This window comes from Schistocerca nitens, chromosome 5 (genome assembly GCF_023898315.1).
Source record: "Schistocerca nitens isolate TAMUIC-IGC-003100 chromosome 5, iqSchNite1.1, whole genome shotgun sequence".
NCBI lineage: Eukaryota > Metazoa > Arthropoda > Insecta > Orthoptera > Acrididae > Schistocerca > Schistocerca nitens.
This window is the reverse complement of record NC_064618.1, coordinates 432108640-432129119: the sequence shown is the minus strand read 5'-3', so window position 1 is coordinate 432129119 and position 20480 is coordinate 432108640.

Sequence of the window (20480 nt, the reverse complement as noted above, 5' to 3'; positions counted from 1 at the left end):
CAGGTCGGTTACCCTTGACGCTGCATCACAGGAGCGCCTGCGATGGTGTACTCAACGACGAACCTGGGTGCACGAATGGGAAAACGTCATTTTTTCGGATGAAACCAGGTTCTGTTTACAGCATCATGATGGTCGCATCCGTGTTTGGCGACATCGCGGTGAACGCTCATTGGAGCGTGTATTCGTCATCGCCATACTGGCGTGTCACCCGGCGTGGTGGTAGGGGATGCCATTGGTTAAACGTCTTGGTCACCTCTTGTTCACATTCACGGCACTTTGAACAGTGGACGTTACATTTCAGATGTAATACGACCCTTGACTCTACCCTTCATTCGATCCCTGCAGAACCCTACATTTCAGCAGGGTAATTCACGACCGCATGTTGCAAGTCCTGTACGGGCCTTTCTGGATACAGAAAATATTCGACTGCTGCCCTGGCCAGCACATTCTCCAGATCTCTCACCAACTGAAAACGTCTGGTCAATGGTGACCGAGCAACTGGCTCGTCGCAATACGCCAGTCACTACTCTTTATGAACTGTGGTATCGTGTTGAAGCTGCAAGGGCAGCTGTACCTCTACACGCCATCCAAGCTCTGTTTGACCCAATGCCGAGGCGTATCAAGGCCGTTATTACGGCCACAAGTGGTTGTTCTGGGTACTCATTTCTCAGGATCTATGCACCCAAATTGCGTGAAAATGTAATCACATGTCAGTTCTAGTATAATATATTTGTCGAATGAATACCGGTTTATCATCTGCATTTCATCTTGGTGTTCAATTTTAATGGCCACTAGTGTGTTTTCGACAACGGTCTATTAGGCTTCACTTGGTTTCCGAGGATTAAGACCACACATAAAGGACACCATTTTGACAGCACGGACGTGACACAAGCCGTCGTGATGTCTGATTGAAGCGAGATTTTTCCAGGACGCGTACTGCATCTCGGTATATTGCTGTAAGACCTTTGTAGATGTACGAATGGAGTACTTCAAAGATTTGTAAGGATCTGCAACTACATATTTATTAATATGATTTTATCACTAGACTTACATTACACGTACAACTGGAAGATAAGTTAATGCATTTCGTAGGCATGGAATGTAGCTTGTAACCACTACTGTAGAACTTGTACATCAAATAATCAATAAAAGGAGTGACACGAAATTTCAGAAGAGGAATAAGAGTTCAAGGGGAAGCTATATCAACAATAAGGCTCGCAAGTGACATGGCCCTTGTGACCATAAGTGAGGAATACTTGAAACGACTTACTGAGAGGATGAACAACGTGCCTTGCTGAGTGGCTGAGAAATCTTCCGGTTGTGTGGTCGTGGTCCATGAAAGTTTTACGTTCGCAACGTTTCGTCCAGAGCTGCGCTGGGTAACTTCAGAGGCGCTGGTAATTCCGCTGAGACTCGTCGAGACCATGCAACCCGAAAGATTTACCGAAAGCCAAGACATCGGGTCGTGAAAGCACTCACTCTACGCTTTGCTCTGTTATTCCTTGAACTCCATTCGGTGCCAGAAGTAGAGAAGGATAACACCTGTATTACATCAGCGTTAGTGATTGAAAGAATTCCCATGTCTAAGAAGCTAGATTACACATGATGGATAAAACAAGGAAGATCCCAGAAGTAGAGTGGCGGCGGCGGAGGAAGTTTGTTTCCAAAAAAAGGGAATTCGTATCAGACTGAGCAACAAGTTCCTAAAATTGTCGTCTCAAGCGCAACATTATATACTGGGGTGACAAACCTCATGGGATATCGATATCCACACGTACAGATGGCAGTAGTATAGCATACACAAGTTATGAAAGGGCAGAGCGTTGGCGGAGTTCTAGTGTGTACCCAGGTGATCCATGTTGTTCCCTACTTGATTATGGCCGCATGACAGTAATTAACAGACTTTGAACGCGTAATAACTGTTGGAGCTAGACGCGTGAGGTGTTTCATTTTGGAAAGCGTTGTGTTGTTGTTGTGGTCTTCAGTCCTGAGACTGGTTTGATACAGCTCTCCATGCTACCCTATCCTGTTCAAGCTTCTTCATCTCCCAGTACTTACTGCAACCCACATCCTTCTGAATCTGCTTAGTGTAGTCATCTCTTGGTCTCCCTCTATGATTTTTACCCTACACGCTGCCCTCCAATGCTAAATTTGTGATCCCTTGATGCCTCAGAACATGTCCTACTAACTGGTACCATCTTTTTGTCAAGTTGTGCCACATAACCCTCTTCTCCCCAATTCTATTCAGTACTTCATCATTAGTTATGTGATCTACCCATCTAATCTTCAGCATTCTTCTGTAGCACCACATTTCGAAAGCTTCTATTCTCTTCTTGTCCAAACTATTTATCGTCCATGTTTCACTTCCATACATGGCTACACGCCATACAAATACTTTCAGAAACGACTTCCTGACACTTAAATCTATACTCGATGTCAACAAATTTCTCTTCTTCAGAAACGCTTTCCTTGCCATTGGCAGTCTACATTTTATATCTTCTCTACTTCGACCATCATCAGTTATTTTGCTCCCCAAATAGCAAAACTCCTTTACTACTTTAAGTGTCTCATTTCCTAATCTAATTCCCTCGGCATCACCCGACTTAATTCGACTACATTCCATTATCTTCGTTTTGCTTTTGTTGATGTTCATCTTATATCGTCCTGTCAAGACACTGTCCATTCCATTCAACTGCTCTTCCAAGTCCTTTGCTGTCTCTGATAGAATTACAATGTCATCGGCGAACCTCAAAGTTTTTATTTCTTCTGCATGGATTTTAATTTGCTCAATGTACAGATTGAATAACATCGGGGATAGGCTACAACCCTGTCTCACTCCCTTCCCAACCACTGCTTCCCTTTCATGCCCCTCGACTCTTTTAACTGCCATTTGGTTTCTGTACAAATTGTAAATAGCCTTTCGCTCCCTGTATTTTACCCCTGCCACCTTTAGAATTTGAAAGAGAGTATTCCAGTCAACATTGTCAAAACTTTCGCTAAGTCTACAAATGCTAGAAACGTAGGTTTACCTTTCCTTAATCTTTCTTCTAAGAGAATTCGTAAGGTCAGTATTGCCTCACGTGTTCCAACATTTCTACGGAATCCAAACTGATCTTACCCGAGGTCGGCTTCTGCCAGTTTTTCCATTCGTCTGTAAACAATTCGCGTTAGTATTTTGCAGCTGTGACTCATTAAAGCGTTAGGCAATTTAATATTCCGAGACCCACAATATCGAGAACGTGCTGAGAATACCGAAGTTCAGGCATTACCTCTCGTGAAGGACAACGCAGTGGCCGACGGCTGTCAGTTAACGACCGAGAGCAACGGCGTATGCGTAAAGTTGTCAGTGTTACCAGACATGCAATACGGCGTGAAATAACCACAGAAATCAATGTGAGACGTACGACGAACATATCTGTTACATCAGAGCTGCGAAATGTGGCATTAATGGGCTATGACAGCAGACGACCGACGCGGGTTGCTGTAGTGGCTCTCCTGGGCTCGTGACTATAGCGGCTGGACCGTAGACAACTGGAAAACTGTTGCCTGGTCAGGTGAGTCCAGATTTTAGTTGTCAGGGCTGATGCATGGTTCGAGTGTTGCGCAGACCCCACGAAGCCATGGACCCAAGTTGTCAACAAGGCAGTGGGGGAGCTGGTGGTGACTCTGTAAAGGTGTGGGCTTTGTTTACGTGGAATGGGCTGGGTTCTCTGGTCCGACCGAACCGATTACTGACTGGCTATGGCTATGCTCGGCTAATTGGAGACCATTTGGAGCAAACAACGGTGGAATTTTTATCGATGACATTGACCCATGTCACTGGGCACATTTGCTCGCGACTGGCTTGAAGGTCGTTGTGGACAATCGACCGAATGATTTGCTCATCAAGATCGACCGACGTGAGTGCCATCGAACATTTACGGTACATAATCGATAGATCAGTTCGTGCACAAAATCCTGTACTGGCAACACTTTCGCCATTATGGACGGCTACAGAGGCAGCACGGCTCTACATTTCTGTTGGGACATCCATCAACTTGCTAAGTCCATGCCATGTTGAGTAGCTGCACTACGCCGGGGAAAAGGAGGCCCGATGTGATATATTACGAGATATCCCATGAACTTTGTCACCTTCGTGTATGGACTTGCAGCAAGAACCTAGGGAAATACGGAGGAGGAGAAACTGTAAGCATTTTAAATTTGGTGCTGTCGAAGAGAAATATCATGTGAACAGAAACTCTATGAAACGAACTAATGCTACAAAGGAGAGATGAGGAAATACGCCTGTGGGAAACAATTTGAAATAACATTTGCTACGAATAGTTGACTCGATTCTAACAGAAATAGTAAACAGAAAAAAGCAGTAAGGTCCAGAGAGGGTAGAAGACATGTGCAGTATTTGCGTAGAGACGGAATTGGTAGCACAGGATTGTAGAAGGTGGTGGGAAGCACCAAAACAGTCGAAATATCGATTTGAAAATGTCACGAATTAGTCTCAAATATGCATAAATATTCTCCTTGTGAGAGTTATGTCAAACATCAAATAAGTGGATATTCAAAATTACTTTTCTGCAAAACCAAACAAAAAGAAGTGTGAAATAGCTGTGAAGCTGTGTAATTTTCATGAAAAATGTTTAAAATTACATACCAAATTATCGACTAACGCTATCACGAGTGAATCATTGCTTCCCTCTTTCTTCTGCGGTCGCTCTCTAGAACATTTCTACTTGAAAGATTCTTGGACGCTGATAAAGCATTTTAATCAAATTTGGTGCAACTAATTTTACATATTTTCAAGTTTTTTTCAGGTTTAAGGCAATGCAGCTAATTATATTCTGAGTTCATCATAATGTACGTCAATCAATATTTCAGTTGCTGTGTTGCGTTTATAATGTCCTGAGCCATACTGTCGCTGAACGTTGCCGTATCACGTGAAGATTATAACCGTCTCAGTAAAGATAACTTTTAAAGTGTATAATCAGTTGGCATGTGACTTATTTCCTTACATCGTGTGACACAGTAAACTGGAAGTCATAATTAATAAAAAAATTTCTGCAATTGTGTGGTGTGCGTACTGTAAGACCTTCAGTACACACACCATCAGATTATTTGACTTGTCGCTCTAACGAAGTAGGCGAGTGTCAGCAATATGTCTCGTGGTCTTATCGTGGCGTGTGTATCTTCCGCCGTTAGGTCAGACGATAGAAATGCCACTTGCACGCAGATTGACGGTGTCCAACTTTAAACAGAACCTGATTAATTTTCACACAGATTTAATAAAATAATAACAAGCATAAAAATTACTTAACTTGGTTCTGGCTGCTATTTACAATTGACAATCCGAAGTTCTTTTGGTATTGGTACGTTAATCTTATTCTCACATATATCTCTGATACTTTACAAAAGTGTCTATACATTTATCTTTATGGCTATGTACAGGAATATGGTAATCTTATTAGGCGCAGACTGAAACTTGACTATAGACTGGTACAGACAAATGTAGAACTCGTACAGACTGGTGCAGACAAATGCAGACTGACTAATCGGAGGTCTGTACACTCGTTATAATACCTCGCGCGTTCAGGTATCACTGCGCGAGTGCGATCCGCGAGGAGAAAAGGTTCTACGTTAGCAGCAATCTCATTGGCTGCGTTACATATTAGTACGCGGATCGGCGGAAGCAGAATTTGGTCCGCCTCTATGGCAGCGCTATCTCGTAGTGCGGAGACGGACGAGCGTTGCGCCTGCGCTGTTGTGCTTAGCGGGGCGCGCTCTATTGGGAAAGTTGTGTAAGCGCCGACTACGCGGAACTATGTACACAACAAATTGATTTTGCTATACGTGTAAAGACTTTCACTCCGAAGGTAAGGCACAAACCACTCCTGTTTTTTGCAGAAAATACTCATTACTGGTAGATGTTTGCTTCTAAGATTTAAAACACTAAATTGCTCAATTGTTGAGTAATACCCAGACGTGCACGAGTTTCTGCTATCAAATTATCATTTCTCTGCAAAAAAAAAAAAAAAAAAAAAAATGTAGTCTGCTTGAAAGTTATCTTCGCTACTTACTTACTTGCATCTACATCTACAGCTACGTGATTACTTTTTAGTTCATAATTAGGAGAATAGTGGAGGGTTCGTTGAACCACCTTCAAGCAATTTCTCTACCATTCTACGCTGGAACAGCGTGCAGGAAAAATGAACACTTAAATCTTTCTGTGTGGGCTGTGATTTCTCTCATTTCACTACGTTGATCATTCCTCCCTATGCAGGTGGGCCTGAAAAAAATATTTTCACAATTTGAGGAGAAAAATGATGATTGAAATTTCACGAGAATATCCAGTTGCAACGAGAAAGGCCTTTGTTTTAATGACTGCCACCCCAATTCTCTTCCCTATTTCGCGACGATACGAAACGAGCTGCCCTTCCTTGAGTTTTTTCGATGTTCTCCGTCGCCCCTATTTGATTTAGATCCCACACGCATAGCGATACTCCAGAATACAGCGGGCAAGCGGAGTTTTAGACTGTCTCTTTAGTAGCCCTGTTGCATTTTACAAGCGTTATGCCAGTAAGTCGCAATCTTTGGTTTCTTTTCCCCACAACATTATCAATGTGAGCCTTCTAACTGAAGTTATCCGTAACTGTAGTCCCTCAGTGTTTATTTTAATTTACAGCCTTTAAACTTAAGACGTATGCTGCCTTACTAATCCCTTATCGGACAAAGCTGCTCATCTGTATCTATTTTTCTTAGCTTGTCGCTTCCTGTAACATACGAGTACATCCGCTCCCCAAATGTGAACATTGAAAATAAATTCACTGTAGCCATCCAAATAAAGTGATCAGAGGTGATTAAAAGAATATGACCTCCACTTTGCTACCTCCGCGGATTATCATGTTTTTCGGGTTGTAGATAACAGCAGACAGGATCTAACTTACATCATACGGAACTTCGGTCATCTGAACTTCCCCAGTCGTCTGCACAAGATGGGCGGAAGAAGCTCGCAAACCTATTCGGAAATTCAACATCATACTGCTATCTACATCTTTTATTCTTTTACCTTCTCGCGGTTGGGTTTCACAATCAAGTAATTTTTTTAAAGGTTTTACAAAAACGTAACTATGATATTATTTAGAAAATCTTATTCTGTTGGTGTGGGTGGTATCCTGATCAACATTTGGGTTTGCGAAGGAAATAACCGATTAACCAGTACCATTACCACTGCACTCTCATCTTAGCACTTTAATGGCACTCCAGACAGCCCGTGCAAGGCCAAGGTGTTGGTGACAGATGTCTATATACCAGCCCCACATAGACGCCCTCACTGGATGGAGTGGGGAGGAATGACTCTACACTCAGCTGGCCGACGGACGTTTGTAATGTGTTACGCGACCACATTTAGGGTAATAATTAGTGCAACATTTATCTTTCACCCAAACAAAGAGACTTTGAGATGAGTTGTTTAATTTCCTCTTTTAATTCACTATACAAGTTAACAATTCATTACATTAGTTTAATGTTCGTTCCCTCTATCTTGCATAAGGAATTTAATTTCTTCCAAATTCCTACAAATTGGATTGTTTTTGCTATACCTCAGTGGTCTGGTGGACAGAAATAATTAAAATAAGTCGAAATATTGTTACATTATGAGAAATGGCGCTTTTGTTTCTGATCTTTGCCACAATAAACACTTTTCCTGAGTACAGGTGTAAGACGACTCTCAGGATTCCGAAGTTTATACTGTTGTCAGGCAGTCTGCCCTTCTCGACTAGTACTTCGGTGCTGGCTGAAGTAAGTGTTTGTGCTGGTGTGTAGACCTGATTTCGGAATGCTGTAACTTACTATATATTAAATAACGTAACACACTGCGTGAGATAGCACTAAAAAATGTGAGATGTAGCGTTTAGGGGACATTTTAAATTTTACTAACTCGCATTGTTTGGCTATTTGATACTTTTGTTTCAAGCAACGCAGAATTTACATGAACTCAGAAGGAGCCACACCCCTTTCCTTTTAAAGTTATCACTGTAAAAGAAGTTTTCTTTAAAACATTGATATTACGAAATTTAATACCGGTATGCGAAGTTACCGGAATAGTTCTCAACATAAACTAATAATGCATACTTCCCCATTTTCTCCAATATGCTAACGAACACAAAACTGAAGCTGAATTAGTTTTCAAACTGAACCTTCCTTGCAGAGTAAACTTGTGTGTGCCAGACTAATACTGGAACTTGAGAGCTTTGCCTTCGGAAGCTTAGAAGATAGGAGACGAGGTACTGGCGGAAATAAAGCTATAAGGACGGGTCGTCAGACGTCCTTGGGTAGTTCAGTTTCAGTTTTAGTTGTTTGCTTTTCAATAGTGTTTTGATTCCTCTGCTACAACAACAAAAAGTTCGATACAGCACTTGCTCGAGAAAAGCAAATGTCCCGAGTTCGAGCCTCGGTCCGATACACAGTTTTAATGTGCCAGGAAGTTTCATAACAGGGCACACTCCGCTGCAGAGCGGAAATATGATTGTAGTTTTCAAACTGTTCGACACTGAACATCCACATTCCTCTCGGTATTTAAAATATTTTAAGAGACAGGAATTAAGACTCGCATTGGAGCTTGCGACATCCGACTGTTAACTTGTGTGCTGCTAGCGTTTAGAACACTTGTATTGCACTCCGAGAGCTCTGTTTGAGCGTGATTTATTTCAGCGTGTATCAGAGAAATGCAGTTGCACGACAATAGCATAATTATCTATTGTCGCACAGGTAAGCCAAGTAATTATTAGAGCCTGAATTAAACTCTATTTTGTGCACTTGAGACAGCGATTGTCTACTCGGATTACAATCAGTTAAACAATGGTTTCATATACATTCTAATGTTGTATGGTTCAGTGGTTCATTAAGTATTTTCCTCTGGAGATCCAACAATTGCGATTGCTCATAAAGTTTATACAATAACATAATATTCACATGTAGTAAGTCGGACGCGTAGGTTCTTTAATATTACTCATAATTTACGTAATTACGCACGCAGGTACTTTAAACATAGAAACTTCATCTATATAAAGAACAATCAGTTGTCACATGAACGAAAAATCGACACTTGAGAACAGCTTCACTGATTCAGTCGAGTTTTTTTAGTTGTGTTCGTTATTTTCAGGACAAGGGTTTATGAAAGAAAACTTTTCGGAAATTAAAATACGTTGCCGCATATATGAAAATCCATCCATTAAAAACGGATCGGCAGATAGGTTGATTACTGTCTCTGTAGTGTTCACAATTGTCAGTACAGCGTCTGTATGGAAGAAAATTTTGGAAAATCCACTGGAAAAGACGGAAAGTAAAATCAGTTGTAAAAGATTATCACTTGAGATCGGATCGACTGAACTGATTGACTTTCTTGTTGTGTTCCTAATTGTGGATAGTAATGGTATTTTTGGTATGAGAAAGAAAATAAAAGAAATTACGTTCAGTCTGACAGTTCTATTGTCACATGTTCTCATAAAAAAAAAAATCAGTTTGAAAGCGGAAACAATGTTAACGAAAACCTCGGAATGTTTTCACCAACTTACTATAGATTTTTACATGACACTCAAATGAATGTTCTGATGGACATAACCTAGATATTTTGTAATATATATAATACATACATATATATGTAATATGTAAAAGAGAAGCCTAGTTACCACAAACCTCGAAAATTTCTTCACACATTTACTTCAAATTTTTACTAGATACTCTGACATCAATCAGACGGACATTGGCAGAAAGGCCATATGTTTTTGCTATAATGTAATATATGCATATGTATGTAATACGTAAAGGAGGAAGCATTGTTACCACAAATGTTGAAAAGTTCTTGACCGATATACTTCCAACTTTTACACGATACCCCTAATTCGGACGGACATAGTACATATATATATTACAAATGACAAGCGATTTCACAGCTCTACAATAATTTTATTATTTGAGATATTTTCACAATGCTTTGCACACACATACAAAAACTCAAAAAGTTTTTTTAGGCATTCACAAATGTTCGACATGTGCCCCTTTAGTGATTCGGCAGACATCAAGCCGATAATCAAGTTCCACACTCGGCGCAGCATGTCCCCATCAATGAGTTCGAAAGCATCGTTGATGCGAGCTCGCAGTTCTGGCACGTTTCTTGGTAGATGAGGTTTAAACACTGAATCTTTCTCATATCCCGACAGAAAGAAATCGCATGCGGTTACGTCGGGAGAGCGTGGAGGCCATGACATGAATTGCTGATCATGATCTCCACCACGACCGATCCATCGGTTTTCCAATCTCCTGTTTAAGAAATGCCGAACATCATGATGGAAGTGCGGTGGAGCACCATCCTGTTGAAAGATGAAGTCGGCGCTGTCGGTCTCCAGTTGTGGCATGAGCCAATTTTCCAGCTTGTCCAGATACACGTGTCCTCTAACGTTTTTTTCGCAGAAGAAAAAGGGGCCGTAAACTTTAAACCGTGAGATTGCACAAAACAGGTTAACTTTTGGTGAATTGCGAATTTGCTGCACGAATGCGTGAGGATTCTCTACCGCCCAGATTCGCACATTGTGTCTGTTCACTTCACCATTAAGAAAAAATGTTGCTTCATCACTGAAAATAAGTTTCGCACTGAACGCATCCTCTTCCATGAGCTGTTGCAACCGCGCCGAAAATTCAAAGCGTTTGACTTTTTCATCGGGTGTCAGGGCTTGTAGCAATTGTAAACGGTAAGGCTTCTGCTTTAGCCTTTTCCGTAAGATTTTCCAAACCGTCGGCTGTGGTACATTTAGCTCCCTGCTTGCTTTATTCGTCGACTTCCGCAGGCTACGCGTGAAACTTGCCCGCACGCGTTCAACCGTTTCTTCGCTCACTGCAGGCCGACCCGTTGATTTCCCCTTACAGAGGCATCCAGAAGCTTTAAACTGCGCATAACATCGCCGAATGGAGTTAGCAGTTGGTGGATCTTTGTTGAACTTCGTCCTGAAGTGTCGTTGCACTGTTATGACTGACTGATGTGAGTGCATTTCGAGCACGACATACGCTTTCTCGGCTCCTGTCGCCATTATGTCTCACTGCGCTCTCGAGCGCTCTGGCGGCAGAAACCTGAACTGCGGCTCAGCCGAACAAAACTTTATGAGTTTTTCTACGTATCTGTAGTGTGTCGTGATCATATGTCAATGAATGGAGCTACAGTGAATTAATGAAATCGCTTTAATCATTTGTAATAGCCCTATATATATATATATATATATATATATATATATATATATATATATATATATATACTTCTGGAATTTGAAATAAGAACACCGTGAATTCATTGTCCCAGGAAGGGGAAACTTTATTTACACATTCCTGGGGTCAGATACATCACATGATCACACTGACAGAACCACAGGCACATAGACACGGGCAACAGAGCATGCACAATGTCGGCACTAGTACAGTGTATATCCACCTTTCGCAGCAATGCAGGCTGCTATTCTCCCATGGAGACGATCGTAGAGATGCTGGATGTAGTCCTGTGGAACGGCTTGCCATGCCATTTCCACCTGGCGCCTCAGTTGGACCAGCGTTCGTGCTGGACGTGCAGACCGCGTGAGACGACGCTTCATCCAGTCCCAAACATGCTCAATGGGGGACAGATCCGGAGATCTTGCTGGCCAGGGTAGTTGACTTACACCTTCTAGAGCACGTTGGGTGGTACGGGATACATGCGGACGTGCATTGTCCTGTTGGAACAGCAAGTTCCCTTGCCGGTCTAGGAATGGTAGAACGATGGGTTCGATGACGGTTTGGATGTACCGTGCACTATTCAGTGTCCCCTCGACGATCACCAGTGGTGTACGGCCAGTGTAGGAGATCACTCCCCACACCATGATGCCGGGTGTTGGCCCTGTGTGGCTCGGTCGTACGCAGTCCTGATTGTGGCGGTCACCTGCACGGCGCCAAACACGCATACGACCATCATTGGCACCAAGGCAGAAGCGACTCTCATCGCTGAAGACGACACGTCTCCATTCGTCCCTCCATTCACGCCTGTCGCGACACCACTGGAGGCGGGCTGCACGATGTTGGGGCGTGAGCGGAAGACGGCCTAACGGTGTGCGGGACCGTAGCCCAGCTTCATGGAGACGGTTGCGAATGGTCCTCGCCGATACCCCAGGAGCAACAGTGTCCCTAATTTGATGGGAAGTGGCGGTGCGGTCACCTACGGCACTGCGTAGGATCCTACGGTCTTGGCGTGCATCCGTGCGTCGCTGCGGTCCGGTCCCAGGTCGACGGGCACGTGCACCTTCCGCCGACCACTGGCGACAACATCGATGTACTGTGGAGACCTCACGCCCCACGTGTTGAGCAATTCGGCGGTACGTCCACCCGGCTTCCCGCATGCCCACTATACGCCCTCGCTCAAAGTCCGTCAACTGCACATACGGTTCACGTCCACGCTGTCGCGGCATGCTACCAGTGTTAAAGACTGCGATGGAGCTCCGTATGCCACGGCAAACTGGCTGACACTGACGGCGGCGGTGCACAAATGCTGCGCAGCTAGCGCCATTCGACGGCCAACACCGCGGTTCCTGGTGTGTCCGCTGTGCCGTGCGTGTGATCATTGCTTGTACAGCCCTCTCGCAGTGTCCGGAGCAAGTATGGTGGGTTTGACACACCGGTGTCAATGTGTTCTTTTTTCCATTTCCAGGAGTATATATATATTCGTAATATATTAAACATAAATACATATGTAATGTATAAGGGGGAAACTTTGTTATTAAAAATCTCGAAAAGATCTTGAGGATTTACTTTAAATTTGTACACGATACTCTACTGAACACTCAGACGGAAATGGGGAGGTGAGAGAGAGGGGGGGGGGGAGGAGAGAGATGAACAGAGAGGATGCAGATACAGATGGGGAAGGAGGGAATGTACGGAGTAAACCGTGTCGGCTCGTATCTATTGCGATTGCAGATCGAATCTCTGGTTCGTTTTCCCTCTGGTCGGCGAGCGGCGCTCTGGCACCGCGTCTTCCGGTTTGAAACGTTTGCGAGGCGGGTCGAGTGTGGAACAGTCAGTCATCGGGCACGAGGAGAAAGGAGGTAGGTTACAGGAATCGTGTTGTCACGCGCCAGTGGTCGGTGTCTTGACTGATTCGCTCTGATACGACCGTTGCAACGGGAACGACTAGGATTAAGATTCGCTGATTCCGGTGCTCTGAAAGGGCACCTATTTCCTGTTGCCTGGCCGTCTTGTGTGATCTAGTTTGGCGGCGTTAACGTGCTCTACTGTTAATGCCCTAAATTATTCTTCCAGAAATTTTGAATTTATGCTTTCCTGCAAGTTTGAATCCTCCGTAGTGTGACCTGTATCGCTTATAGAAACTGTGTGATCCTGCCCTCTTCTGTGTTCGCTTAAAGTCCTGTGCTGGTTTGCTGAAAAGTAACTCAGTTGTGATCCCCGGGTGTGACGATTATGGTGATAGTTTTTTATTCTTTGGTTTTAGTAGTGTTTCTCGTTGCCAAACGAGGCGTAAATTGTTACTGTCACCGTTTGTGCAAGCGGTTGTAATGTGACGGCGGTCGCAGGTGCTGTCAGTGCTGTCATGAACATTTATCATTAATGCGCTCTTGTAATTGTATTCCAGATTCTGATCTGGCCACATCTATTATTGTACCGGATGTACTGCCGGAGAGCTGAGAAATTTTCTGTGTTGGCCCGTGTGTATTGTAAGGCGAGATTCCTTACCTGATTCATGGTGCCTGATTGGGTCTCTGCGCCGTCTCGTACTGGTATCTAACCATCATATTATTAATAGAACTAAGATTTCAAACTGGAGGGAGAAGTTCTAAATTGTTATTTAAAATCTAGTTAAACTGTTTTTGTAGCTTGATGACGTTCATATACCTTGAGAAGGGTCCACTTGTACGTCGAGTCTGATTTGTAATATAACTCATGAAAAATGACCTGAAACGATTGTCATACCAAAGATATTGCCTGAGTGGCAGAATCGATTGTAAGTAGGGGAGGGTGGAGCGCAGTAGCAGTTGCCGTTGCACTCTGTCATAGGCAGGATGTAAGACTTAAGGCTAGTGGCTAGCTGGGAGAATTTCGTTGTTGGTCTATGGAGCAATGATAGATATTATTTATACTCACACAGACCCAGTAAATGTTAGGTCGTAGTTATTTCTATGAAAGTATTGTGTATTATTAATTTGTGAGGCTATAAGATTATGAAGAATTGAAGTGTTACTGATCGTTAACAAGATTGACCATTGTCCATGGCATTTAGGGAAGAGTAATGAATTGATATTGTAACTCACAGGTAAAGCTACTACAACAATTTTGTAAGGTAATGAAATTTTGTATATTAAGTTTTAAGTCTGCAGCAACGCAATATTGCTTTCGGTAATTTTTACAGTGCTGACCCCTGAATGTAGGAACCAAATGTTTTCCATCAGATTTAATGTATAGGTTTTAGGTATACCTGATTTGTAATAGTTTGTTCTGTGTTCCTGATACAGAGAAGTAAAATTTTGTGATGTAACAATCCAAGTGTTTTTAATTACGAGAGTAAGTAAGAATTGTAGAACAGTTGAGAAATTCACTCATTTTGAAGTTAATGTAAAATGTTTCATAGCCCATTTTTGTGAAGGAGAAACGTAATTCTGAATACACTTTTCAAACGGAATCGTTTGGTCTCAGGATGTCCCATTATCAGTACCTCATCCTCTTCCATGTCGTGTTTATTTGAATAAAATGAATATTTTTTTAAATAAATGATTTTTTAATCAGTAAGAAAAATATTAACGTAACAAAATCAGAAAAGTTATAATGTTTATAACAGCTTCAATGCGGATAGCATTATACAGCGCTGAGCCAATATCCAGTATTTTCACAGAACATTTGCGAGGTTATTCATTTATCAACCAGTCTACTGATATTATTTGTATGGAGGTATTTTACGGCCGCCATTGCATTTCGCTATGCCAAGACTGAATATTTTCTGTGCCTACTGTGGACAGAACAAAATACCAAATTACATCCGTTGCGACTCTAGAGGTAAGGAAAATTTATTTCATTGTATATTTGCATACGGAATTTTATCAGTTAATTGCTCAGGGCTATAGAACTCGGGTTCCCAGAATACTGGGTAAATTTCAGAGGGTCGGATTTCATTATGAAAATTGTGTATTGGTTTTGCAGATAAAGTCATTTGCTCACCAACACATCGCACAGTAAATTTGTTTAAGACAAACATTACGCACTGCATAGTCATTGGCAAACAAAAAAACAAACTTTTTATAAAGAACGTTATAGCCTATTTTGATTCTTGTTAGTATCTAAACTGTACTTTTCTTGAAATTCTTAGTTTATTCTTTTAATAGCCGTTTGTCGGGTGTTGTTGTACATCATTCTGGAATGTTTTCACATGCAGCTATATCTGAAAGTGCTAATTGACCTGTTGGTGTCTCTAGGCGTCTTCTTGTCGCATGACGCTTATTTTACAACCGCCTTGCTGTTGCTTGTTGGGTCAGAAATTGTTACTGCAGTCTACGCGCGCAATTGGCCCCAAGCGACAAAGGTGAGCGTATCGGCCGCACGATACTACTGGATAGCTGCCGTTACCTTGTGTGAAGCAGGTCTACGGTATGGTGACTGCTGCTTAAGTTAAGTTTTTTCCTTCTCTGGTTCGCGTGGAGCTAAATCTTTCAGAATTCGCGTATTTTTATCTTTTGGCTTGGGTGCTTTTGGTGCTTTACCCTTTCTGTATCAAGTTTTCCCTGGTCAGCCGAGCCATTTGCTGCCTTGTATCGCTTAAATTTGTCAGCTTTTTCAAAAGAGGGTGTTAAATTTTGATTTGTGATTTAAAACGATTCTGTTAGCTTGGACAATTAAATTTCTTTCAACTTTTTCCCGTTACTAAATTTCTGCTAGTCATTGTTACGTTTGACTTATAAAAATCTTGCTTTAAATATCTCATCTCTCTTAAAGTACTGTGTAAAATTTTGGTCTGTAATTTAAAACTATTCTGTTAGCTTGCGACATTTTAATTGTTTAAACATTTTACCTGTTATTAAATTTGTGCAAGTCGTTGTTATATTTTACCTACATAAATTTGGCTTTAGGTTTATCAGGTCTCTTAAAGGACCATGTTGAATCTTAGGCTTGTAATTTTAAACCATTGCTCTAGCATGGTATCATTTTGCCATCGTTGCTAAACTGATTAAGAGCTACTGATTTCTAAAAGATTATTTCTTTAGTTCGTTTTAAAAAAAATTGTTTAATAAATGCGAATCCCTAGGCAAATATTGAATGATATCAAAACCTGGGGCCTAGACCTTCCATGAATATCGGTTGATCTGGCTCGCTGGAGATCACAGCGCTACTGAATATTCAGACGCAGATGGATACAGAGAGGGGAGAGGATGAGGTGGACTAGGAGAGGAGAGAGGAGGTTGTGCACAGTGAGATGGCAGGAGGAGGAGATGTACGGGGGGAGAGAGACAGAGAGAGAGAGAGAGAGAGAGAGAGAGAGAACGAGATTGAGGGGTGAAAATGGGCAGAGAGAGGGGAAGCAAGGAATTTAGGATATAAATGCAATTACCATACATATTTAGCAGTTGCAAAGTGTTACCGGATCGCTAGCATACAATACAATTAAATTTTACATACAGCCACTAGATAGTGTAAAGATGTATCTCGTGCAAAGTCAGGTTAAAGTCCTAAAATTTCACTGGGATGCAGAAATAAAAAAGTTTCTTTTGAAGTGCGACACTTGCACATGTACAAACGTCAAGTACAAACGTTACAGTAAGTTACACGGGCAATTGCTTACCAATGAAGTGACAACCAAAGAAGACACTAAATGATTTATCGCTCAGAATGGGGCGAAAAAGAAAGGACTAAAATCCTCATGTCCTACATGGAAACGATTTGCATTGAGTAACTGCACGTGCAGCCTCAATTTTATTATTAATCGTTTGCATGTTTGGCTTGTAACTGCTTCCTTGTCGGAGTCAGCCCCGTTGAGATTTAAATGTTGAACTTGCTTTTGCAAGATGCTAGCGGGCTTATTTTGATTTTCATCAAAGTATTATTGCAACTGTGAGAGAGGGCGCTTCGGTCGGCTTATGGTGAGTATGTATCATGATATTTCACGAAGACGCGCTGAACCACTTGACAGTATATGCACAAGTGTCCTGAAAGCATTCGCAGTGCGATGTGTTTTCCTTAATCACTAACTTACTTGTGCACTCTAATGCCACTGCATGCTTCCGACAACGGCCACAGGATGCCAAGTGTAATAACGTCGTGGTCGGGTAGTACGGCTTGTGGGGCAGCTCCACACATCGCTCCTATAGAAATCGTACCGTAGCTTGTAGCGTAGTCGAGGTGGTGGCTGACGGCTCCAAGGTAACAGATGATCGTCTTCTCGCATTTGCGGCTCGTCTATCGTACAGGTGACAAAATAATAAACAGACTGTTGTAAAACTGGTATGTAACATTTTCCATATTCGAATTGAACAAAACTGTCTATTTAAATATGTTAATCACTAAAATATCACAATATATTTAGCTTTTCAGTAACAAAGGAGAGACCCTTTTATGTAAAACACATAATTTTCGTAAACAGGTTTCACCTTCTGTAGATATTATGCTTCAAATGTTGCTAATTTCTTGTTGTGATTATCAGAGTCAATGAAGGAATAAAAGTGATGTATGTGTTGTGTGGATATTTGCGTTAGTATTGTTATGTGATAAGGCGAATCGGTTGAGTGAGTCATTTTCATGGGGGACATTTGCGATTTGTAATTCATGATTTTATGGTACTGGGTAGATGAGAAACGTTCTCCAGTGGTTCAGTTATGTAAGTAAGGGATTATTCTGCTATTTATGGATTTTCTGAAATTGTTTGTTCAGTAAGTTTCACTAAAGGGATATTGATAATGTGATTAGTGCAAGGTTTAAAGACGTTGGATAATGAGTATATCTGCTAGCTGATTGGCTATGATGGATCTCAGCCAGTCAGGGAATGAGCATTCACGCGCACCTTCCGAGCCAGAGTCTGGGCTGGAATGTGAAGCAGTTCGGAGCTGATAAATCATGACGATAGGACGCGTTAAACTCGAATTCTGAGGAGATGCTTAAATTTTGAGCAAACATGATCGTAAAAAGACCGTGTTGGGTCTTCAGGTGTTAATGGACGAATATGTATATTCCGGATTTTCTATGAACTGTGATATTATTGAATATCTTAAATCCGTGTGGCGTACATCATAAGTCGTATCCTAGAACTGGTAGTGGGATGTGAACAATTTGTAGAATATGGAGTGAGCATTCAATTCACAGGGAGTCCGTGTGTGATTATTCATGTTGGAGTGTACGCCATAAGCTGGCTGCTGAGTGACTGCGCTTACGTGTGAATGTCGCAACTTTAACTCCAAAGTAATTTGGACTTTGTAGTGAATACGTATAGAGAGAGTTGTAATATATCGAAATAATCATTCGATAACCCTCATTTAATAGTTTGTAGATCCTGGAACTTGGAAACATTTTATGAATCCTGTAAACTCAAATAGTGCGACCGACCATTTTTTCCAGTCGAGGAAACCGTTTTCTTGAGTGAATGCGTGCGCTGCAGGCGAATATTACCGAAAGGTGTGCGAATTTGCTTATGTCACGCCATCGCAGTCAATGCTGCATGCAATGCAGTTGTAGGTAATCCACTGATAATGTCCGTGTGTATTGCGCACTGAATTTTACAACTAGTTAAACCGGCGAACAAACAAAAATACAATTCTTTCAGTTGCCAATGATGATGCTTTTAAATCAAGCGAGATGCATATGGTCCAAGACCTCATACAGCTAATGAAGACGGCGTAATCCGTATGTCATTTATAAAAACTGCGAGGGCGGAGGAGACGCTTCAAAACAAACAAACAACATGTAAGTCTATGTGTCTGATGTATCTTGCTAGTCTCTGGTAATGACACTATTGTGTCCCGTGTTTGTTCTTTTAATGGACGGCATTTGAAATTCGTTAGTGATCTTGTGAGTTATGTGGTTTAGTTATTGTTTGGTTGATTAACTGTCTTATTGTGAGACCATGTAGTTTGTGTAACATGGATTCCGGAGAGTCCAACAAGACAGTGACGGAGGGGCAATTACCTGAAATATCCGAGGATAGTGCTAAGCGGTTCTCATAGGACAGCAGAAAACTAATTTCCATACAGAGATAAAAGTGATCAGAAAACCGTGAACGAATGGTATGCATTGAATATCAGGACAAGATAAGGAATTAGAAGGGTCTCCACAGAATCGACGAGGAAAGTAATGTATTCAAAGCCTTATTTACCTAACTTGAAGAATGGACAGAGTGACTGAGATGGTTTGAAATGGGAACGGAGGAATCTGTGGAGAAAAACAATTACACGTAATACAAGTTGGATTATATACAACAAACCTTTCAGTATGTTTCATGTAACTCCTACCCAGAACGACGAGATTGGCACACGAGAGGAAGTGCTGAAGGGTTGCATCAAAAGTGTCAGAAGAATGATGACCTACAATAGGTAAAGAGGAAAAAGACGTCACTAACTTTAAACACTGGACTAAATCCTTTTTTGCTTGTGATTCGTATGTGTGGAGCAACGTTAACTATGCATTTGAGAGTTGAGTGATTATTGAAGGATAAAACAGTGCCGTGACGCTTCGTTGAATGCCTTGTTGTGAACAATTACCAAAGCCATTTTGAGAATAGACTTCCATTGGTCTAAAAGACTGACTCTTTTGTTTACATTCAATACTTTTTTCTGTTTCTTAATAGCTATGAGTACGTTCCACAAACTTTTTCTTAAATACGTAGCTCCGTTTTCCAAGAAGTGGGCCTTCAGTTCTCCTAACGAATCTCTTTATGTATAACGACGGCGCCTGTGTAGTTTACTTTACACTTCTAAAGATATTTCGTCAGCACAGTCTTTCATCTGTCTTCTTCAAGTTAGAGCTCTTAGTTAACTTTTCAAGTCACAAGTTTCCTCCCAGTCCAGGGCATCTTTAAACGCAGACAACGGGCACTCATTACGGCCACAATAACGATGTTCCTTATTGCAGCATATGTTTGTGAAACGAGACCAAGTGTGAAACTACTGCAAGCTCACTAACAAGAATTGCAACTATGTACTTTTCGTATGCGATGTTCTTACTCTCGAAATTTTTTTCTTCGCTCTTAGTCATCTTTAAAGGGCAAATAAATAATGTACGAGTAATTTATTTATGTTGATTGTCGCTGTTATTTCAGTCCCTATTAACTGCAACATAACTGGGAAACACGAAAGTGTGACTAGCCATGTGAAACATCTTACGTTCAGTACAAATAAAAATTTTTGTTTACAGAGTGATTAAATGTAAAAGGTATCAGACAAAATATAGACACACTGATCTAATGAAATAATACTTTCAGCTAAAATGGAAGTTCA